This window comes from Octopus bimaculoides, chromosome 2 (assembly GCF_046866305.1).
Source record: "Octopus bimaculoides isolate indiv1 chromosome 2, ASM4686630v1, whole genome shotgun sequence".
NCBI lineage: Eukaryota > Metazoa > Mollusca > Cephalopoda > Octopoda > Octopodidae > Octopus > Octopus bimaculoides.
In genome coordinates, this window is record NC_142929.1 from 44,116,086 (window position 1) to 44,125,353 (window position 9,268).

The window sequence follows — 9,268 nt, forward strand, 5'->3', positions numbered from 1 at the left end:
AGGATATTTATTAAAGGATGAAAAATATTTAGAAAATATTCTTACTTGTTTGTTTGATCCATATATCCGTGTAGGTAAGGTTAATTCCACTTTCTTGAAATTGCTGCGCTCCGTATTTTGATATATAGTGCGTGTTCATATTCTCGAACCAGTTATTATTTATAAGTTAACCTGCTGAGAGCGGCACTTATAGTCGAGTCCCACCCTTTCAATTATAGACTTATTAATTTTATTATTATTATTATTTATAGAGTTATATAGTGCTGATGTATCACATCGATACACAAAACGTTTTCTCGCTGTTATATAAATAATATTATGAAATTAAAAAATTATATTTTCTATTTGTGTTTAATGTAATTTGTCCTATTGGTTATTTCGTTTCCTTGTACTTAACCATCACATTTTTATAATGATAATTATGATATAATATAAAAATGTTATAAAGAATAAATATGGCATAACTACATACAAATGCACACACCACTTGATTTTCTTTCCTCATAACTTTCAGAAAAATGGATAATTTTTAATGAAAATTTCTACAGGTAACCTTCAGGTTATGTATATTCCGATTATATCAGAATTTGTTGTGGAACATTTTTTCGGATATAGAAGAGTTTCGGATAATTTACACGAGTCGATATCATTTTCCTCATAAAATTCAGAAAAAAAAAAATGGATATTTTTTTAATGAAATTTTCTACCAGATGAAGTGGATAACGATTATATCGGAATTTAATGTGCAAAAAAAAAGACAAAAAAAAGGTTAGCATGCGCACACACATACTGTTATACAATACATAATTATTATTTTTTTAATTTCAAGTTTCATATTCTTGATAAATTGTACGTGATGTGTATCAGTATGTATGTGTGCGCGCCCGCCAATTTTTTTTTCCTTTTTTTCTTCACGACTAATTCCGATACAGTCATAATCTATATCACCTGAAAGGCATTTGTAAGAAAATTCATTAAAGAATACTTATTTTTCTGAAAGTTATGAGGAAACAAAATCCAGGTGGCGACACACTTGTAAAGGTGCCTAATAACGTTTGTTGTAAAGAATAAACAAATATGCGCTGCCAACAGAAAGGAACCCAACATATAAAGCAACCGGAAGTGGGAGGGTGCTAGCTAGAGAGAAAGATAGATAAATAGAGATGATAATGGAAATAGATATACTGATAAAACGAAGGAAAGAAGTATAAGGAGAGGGGTAGGGATAACGGAAACGATAGAATAATTGTTTGAGGTAAGAAGAATAACAAGCGAAGAAATGCAGTGTTAATGACAGTTATATCATATTCTAACTTAGTTTATCACAAAAAGTAAAGCTCAATGTTTATGGTAATAAAATTATCGGTTTACTCTTGATTCAAACCGACGATTTTATCGTTCATGTTCTTTTTTTTTTTTTTTTTTTGGTTTATCACCAGGTCAACCGTAATCGATTTGACGTATTATCAATAGCGTTCGAGACATGACCAACAGGTTACCTTTTCCAGTATTCCTTTTTTTTTTTTTACATTATGTATTTAAAGCTACAATATCCGATATGGTCTTCCTTTTTTTTTTTTTCCCCCCCCCATACGTGATGTACAAGAAATTTGATTGCTATTTCTAGCAGGCTGAAGAACCCCGTTTAGAGGCTCCTCAAAGTTGACTCGTTCATCTGGTACTGTCGCTGTGGTTACCGCTGTTGGTTCAGAGTTGCATGCTACATACAGCTATACGTAAATACAGTCTTTTTTAGAGCTATGTACTGAAAGAACTACATTTTTTATCTATAGTGTCCTTTCCACACCTAAAATTGTCGGATGCTAGTTCAGGAATATTTAGCTGCTATTTGTAACAAGGCAAACGAACCAACGCGTAGAAGCTCGCTCTCTCTCCCTCTCTCATTGGCTTGTGCAGCTCTCTGTTTATACAAATGGCACACGTGTGATGCTGTCTCGCCTATTACAATATCTTTTCTCTTGTTTCTTTTCTCACACATAGAGCGAATTGTTGGAAGTGTGTGAGTGTCTGTCTAGCTGTCTGTGAGGAGGGGATTTGCATACATGCGTGAAGATTCATGTATCGCGGTTCTATATTGATGACTTCCTGTATTTTATAATTGGGCGGTTCTTACGAAGAACTTTGTGTCTCAATTTACGGATGCCTAGCAAGTTGGGCATCTAAGACTATCACTAAATATTTCAATTTAACCTATATATTTTTAGTCATTATTTTCTCCTTTTCTTCCTTTCGAACACACAGACGCTATTGCATACATTCGTGTGTGTGTGTGTGTGTATATATATATATATATATATATATATGTATATATATATATATAAGCTTTTACTTGTTTCTTTGGACTGTGGCCATGCTGGATCAGCGCTTTCACGGGTCCAGTCGAATGCACGAATGAATATACATGTGTGTGTATGCACGTAGAGGGTACAATATAGCAAGCGAATAACATATATATATATATATATATATATATATATATATATATATATATATTATTATTATTATTATTAAGGTGGCTATTCATACTCTCCGTCACTTTAGTGGCAACTATACACGTATATGTATATATATATACACACACACAAATGCAAGCTCACGTATACACATAGACTTATAAATTCATGCTTTTTAATTATTACTTATCCTAGTTAACCCTATATTTTCCTGTTTTCTCTATTTTTCTTTATATGTTGTTATCAATCACCATATATGCGTATGCGAGCAGACAAGATATTCGGTTTAGAGACAGGATGAATCCCCCATTTCGAATAACTGTAGTCTATACATGTCTTGAGTAGTATTTATCTCATGACTATGCCCAAATCTGTGAATGAATAAGCAGATATATGAATACATGTATCCATATTTCCATGGATAATACGTACGCCATGTATGTATGTATGAATGAACGTACAGGACAGATATGACTACGCTTGGTGATGCAGAGAAAACAGGAAAAATATTTCACTGGAGGCTGGGAGATAAATGAAAACTAGCCGTATGTAAGCAAGGCAAAAATCTCAAGTGTATAAAAAGCAATATACGTTTGTTGAAATTGACGGTCATTTAGAAATTAGAGTTCGCTTGAGACGTCGTCTTCTACGTATACAGGCAGAACATACGGCTTACAGGAAAGTTTATGCGCTGCGCGCGCATCCATGGACACGTACTTACGTAAGCGCACTCAAAGCCCATCATACGCAGTATGTAAATATTATTACGTAATTCTCTCTCGCGCGCTCTATAATACATGCACACACGTATATATATTTCTATACTCGTAAAATTATGAACAAATGAGACAAAACATTATATATATATATATATATATATATATATAAGGAATACGTATATCCAGGAATGTATACATGTATGTATGCAAATAAATGTGTATGTGTATACAGAGACAGAAGAAGGAGGGAAAGAGATGAAGATACCTTGGTAAAATCACGCCTTACAAAATGAGAGAAAATAACATCAGATAATATATTTTCAGAAAAATGGGATAATTTGAATGAAATACTTTTCCATTAGGGTTCCATCAGAAGTAACCTGTAGTTAATAGACAGCAGCAAAAACAAATTGTTGCTAGTTCTCTGGCATAGAATGAATTTGGAACTCCTTCCACTGTTACAATACTTCAGATTTTACTTCAGACTAGTCCTAGGAGACCGCCTATAAACAAATCTCTTTTTACTAAGCATTTTGTTTTGAATAATAAATTGCTATTGTTTTATATGAATATCATTGGTAATGCTAAAGAATTAATGTTAAGATTGCTTTGAAAAATATCAATTTATGAACCGCAAATTTTTCTTGAGTCAGGAAATGTAGTTTATTAATATTAATATCACTATATCAACGTCAATACTTGACAAGTGGTGGAACTTTATTTTATCCACCTAGGAAGACTACGAAAAATGAAGTTTGCCTCTGCAAGATTTGAACTCAAGACAGTTGGAATTAGCTGTTGGCGTTGAACTGACAAAAGTTTTAAAACATCGAAGAAAAATACTTTGCGCCATTTAATCATAGTTCTTCATATTCTGAGTTCAAATCCCACTGAGATCAGCTTTACTGTTCATCCTTCTGGAGTTGAAAAAAATACAGTGCTGAGGTTGATTTGTATTTTATTTATTTATAAAATGCAATGTTTCTCATTGTGGTGAAGAGGAAGCTTGAAAAAAAGGAGCAGATAAACTGTCATACTAAGTAAAATTGAAATGAAGGTGGGGGTGACTGTGACGATTGAAAATGGGTGGACAAATCGCCATGTTTAATAAAAAAAAAATTGAGATAGTTGAAAAAAACTTTTTCGAACTTGCCTAGCGTTACGACGAAGAAGGATGCAATCCCTAATTTTCCTTCTCGTTACTTGTTCTTAATAAAGAAAGTTGGGCAGAAACATTCACCTATATTGGGAAGAGTAAGATGGGTGCCCACTCCCTTCTCCCAACTACCCTTCTTCCTTTTGTTTGCTTTTTGATAAGTATTACAATGAAAATATTCAACATTTGCAGACATTCTAAGCTTTATATATATATATATGTGTGTGTGTGTGTGTGTACAAAAACCAATTCCAATCATAAGTTGACGTAGGAACTCATTTACCAACAAGCAAATGAGAAATATTAGACTGTATACATTATTGCACACGACTTAATTGCTATCTTAGCTGGGAAATTGATTTTTATAAGGTTTCAAATGAAAATATCATAAATGCAAATTTTTTTTTTCTTTTTTGATTACTTCTATGAAAATTGCTGTCCTTTTCATGTTACTTTGCAGGAATTCACATGCTGGACCTCTTTCGTTAACTCAACCATCTTCATATATTTCCATCCAGCCCCATTTTCCCCTCCCCATTCTGTCTCTTCTCTCTCTCTCTCTCATATGCATACGTATGTATAGATACCCTCACAGATAAATAAATAAATATATATATATATATATATATACTCACATACATACTTATACATAAACATACACATACCAATATATACCTAAATATATACATACATTCATGTACAAATATATATATACATGCATGCATCTATACATACACACACACACACACACACACACACATATACATACATACATGTATATATATATATATATATATATATATACAAACATGAATATATTTATAAATGTATATACATCTATATATATATGCATATAAACATGCATATACATATATGCATATATATATATACGTACATATACATATATACATACATATATATATATATACATATATATATATATGCATACATATATATATGCATACATATATAGACATGCATACATATATATATACATATATAGACATACATACATATATATATACATATATAGACATACATACACATATATATACATATATAGACATACATACACATATATACATATATAGACATACATACACATATATACATATATAGACATACATACACATATATACATATATAGACATACATATATAAATATTTACATACATACATACATAGATATTTACACACACACACACACACACATATATATATATATATATATATATATATATATATATATATATATATACGCAGTTTATTATGGGATATAGAGACAGAACTACGTACATAGAATTAAAGACATAACTAAGTCTGAGAGAAAACAAACAAACCGATAGATAGATAGATGGATAGATTCTTTCGTTCTTAATTAGTAACGTAGATCCGGACAATCAGTAAAATGGAATCAAACGTTTTCCTTATATCATTTTCTTTAAAAAATATTTTACAACATGTCTCGTCTGCCAGCACACAGACACACACATACATACATACGAGCAAACAAACACAAATTATGGTACTACATTAACTTCTTGTCTTTTATGTTATTATTATTATTATTTTGGTGTTATTGTATTCTTCTTAGACTAAGCAAGTTGTTTTGAAATAAATAGAACTAAAAAAAAAACACATACTGAAAAATGTCAAAACAACAATTATTAAATATATAAACAAGTTTGCAACTCACAAAACACCATCTGGGCCATGCTTTTTAGATTTAAATAAAAGAAGTTTTTCATTCGAAATTTCCAAAATGGAAGATAATTTAGCATTATACGTCTGTGTGAGAGAGAGAGTGTGTGTGTGTGTGTGTCTGTGTATACATATATATATATATATATATATAGATAGATAGATAGAGAGAGAGACACACACACACATTAAACGTGTGTGTGAGTGTGTGTGTATTCTATGATAGTATGCACATTTCCGTACAGATAAATGTTTAGATATGTATAAGGATCTTCGCTAAAAAAATCGTTTGAATGTTGATTTACATATTTCAGAAGAAAATACAAAAGTTTTATCAAAAGCCTAAGCGGCCCCACGGTGTGTGCTAGATTTTTGTATCATGAAACAACTTTGCGAATGTTGAAAAACATTGTTCCTGTTGGTTAGCGTCTGGCCAACACTGATCGGACTAGGATCAAAAGCGTTACAATCGTGGCCATACCATCATTTTAGGCATGCTTACTAAAATGTATCCCCGCCACACCGATTTTGTTTCTTCATGACTTTCAGAAAAATGGATATTTTTTAATGAAGTTTTCTACAAATGCGCTTCAGATATTGTACAGGGTGTCCACAAAGTCTGGGTACATGGGGATTAACACATACTTTAAGAAATTATTATTTCTTATATTTAATTGTTCATGTTATGATTTTATTTACTCCATGTACCCAGACCTTGTGGACACCCTGTAGATTCCAATTATATCGTAATTTGTTCTGAGAAAAAAAAAAGAAAAAAATCCGAGAGGTGCGGAGAGGAGTCTGGTAAATTCACACGAGTCGACTTTGTTTCCTCCACAAAAATGGGTATTTTTATGTGACATTTACTACGAATACGTTTCAGTGTTGATTACGATCATATCGGAATTTGATGAAAAAAAAAAAAAAAAAAATGGTGAGTACGCACACATACAGACTGACACATATCAGAATTTTATCAAAATTTCAAGTTTCACTCTGTTGATGTATGTGGTGTATAGCAGTATGTATGTGCGTGAACCTACCAACTGTTTTTTTTTTTTTTTTTTTTTTTTTCTATATTAAAGTAGAATCCTAAAGCTACACTCTGAAAGGTATCAGTGAAAAATTTAATTAAAAAACCCCACATTTTGCTGAAAGTTATGAGGAAACAAAGTCAACTCGTGTGAGTTTTCTGAAACTTCTCTTCCCACACTCGGAAAATTTTTATTCTTTTTCACAATAAATTCCGATATCATAGGAATCTACACCATCTGAAGTTTATTTGTTGGAAATTTCATTAAAAAACATACATTTTTCTGAAAGTTATCAGGAAACAAAATCCGGTGATAGGGCGCATATGTAGGTAACACCTCATTTTAGGCGTACTTAAGACTAAAGTGATTTAATTTATGTTTTCCATTTCTAAATATGATTTTAGTGTGAGTTTAAGATTTGGCTACAATTTCTAGCAGATCTAGTGACCACATAAGACGCATTTATGACGTTGTTATTGTTTTGTGTGTGTGTGTGTGTGTGTAAAACGGCATAATATATATAGCGGTAGACTGACAAAATGGTACGTAGAACGGTAAGTATACATATGCAGGTAGAGATAGATAGATAGATAGATAGACGGTTAGTCGAATTTTGTGAGTATGTATATGCATATATTCATATATATATATATATATATATATATATATATATGGGAGAATATACAAATAATAACGACAGACGAGGACAGGTGGTGTAAATAACAAAAGTATATATTAGTATGACGCTCGGGAATACGGAAAGTCTTTGACGTTTCGAGCTACGCTCTTCAACAGAAAGAATACGGAGAAAACAAGGAGAAAAACACGGAGAAAAAAAATTGAATAGTGTTCAGTCAACGGTATATATATATATATATATATATATATATATGAATATATGTATACATACATAGATATACGCATACACATGCATATATATATATATATATATATATATATATATATATATATATATACATACATAGATATACGCATACACATGCATATATATATATATATATATATATATATATATATATATACACACACACATAAATGTATATCCACACACACTGATTGTGTATGTGTGTATTCGCGCGCGTATTTATGTAGCTATGAAGAGGCACGGGAAAAATAAGACTGGCAATGGGAATATTGAAGAAATATTGTGAGAAAAAATATAAAGGGGATGAAAAGGAACTAAGTGAAAAAGGTAAGATAGGGGATAGAGTGATACGAAATAGGGACAGAAGAAAAAGAACAGATTCGTTCCTAAGAGAAAATAAGAGGTTGTGGGAGGAAAAAACACAGAAATATATCAACAAGAAGTGTTTGAAAAAAGAAATGGTACGCAGAAAGGTATGTATACATATGAGAGAGGGAGAATGAGAAAGGGGTGAAAGAAACAAAATGAAAACAGAAAAAAAAAAGCCCAGCTAAGTAACACACAAAATATATATTTAAAAAAAAAATAGAACAGAAAAATAATAAGAGTGAAAAAAAAAAACTAGGATGGCATTTCCTGTAGGCAGGCAAAATTTGAACTTTCCCATGGTTAAATGTTAGAGCATCGAACGAAAAGAAAGGAGAGCAAAGCCAGTCTCTCTCTTTCTCTCTCTTTGCTTCTTTGTGTCTCTCTGTCTGTCTCTCATGTAACACAAACACACGCACAAAGATAAAGTCACTTATAAACATATATTGAGCATTGCGTATGCACACACACACCACACACACATACGCACACACATATACAGATATACAATCCAGGCATACATAGACGTATGTACACATTCACAACCACCATGACAGCTATCCAACGCAGTGTGATGCTACTAGTGGTGACGTATTCATGAGTATGCGTGAGGAGGGGAGGAGGAGGACGAGGACGAAGAGCAGCAAGAGGAGGAATGTGCATTCAGGGAGAGTGGTGGTGGTGGTGTTGGTGGTGTTGGGAGAATGTCTGAATGTTTTGTGTGTGTGTGTAGTTGTGTACATGTGTTTCACAGAGCATGTATGTGTGTGTGCATGTGTAGAATTATAAATGCGTTTATGTGTGGTCCACGTACGCGTGCGCGCGCGCGAGTTTCTGTGTATGTCGTCCTAGTCTCAGACCAAATTGGTGACGACGATGGCAGAGATGGAAGCAACGGGAGGGGGGGGGGGGTTGGAATGTTATGGCGGCTT

The 9,268-nt window shown here is 32.4% G+C and overlaps 1 long non-coding RNA gene across 22 annotated transcripts in view; it reads right to left on the reverse strand.

Moving 5' to 3' along the window:
• Positions 1-9,268, reverse strand: part of LOC106880770 (uncharacterized) — a 241,227-nt gene that overhangs the window by 218,738 nt on the left and 13,221 nt on the right. The window contains exon 1 of one of the 22 annotated variants that reach the window (XR_016238814.1): positions 46-2,430. The exons of 20 other annotated variants lie outside the window; for them this stretch is intronic. This is a non-coding gene — a long non-coding RNA (uncharacterized LOC106880770). Of the gene's footprint in view, positions 1-45; positions 2,431-9,268 lie in introns of those variants that run through there. One more of the 22 variants, XR_016238815.1, reaches the window with a different exon arrangement.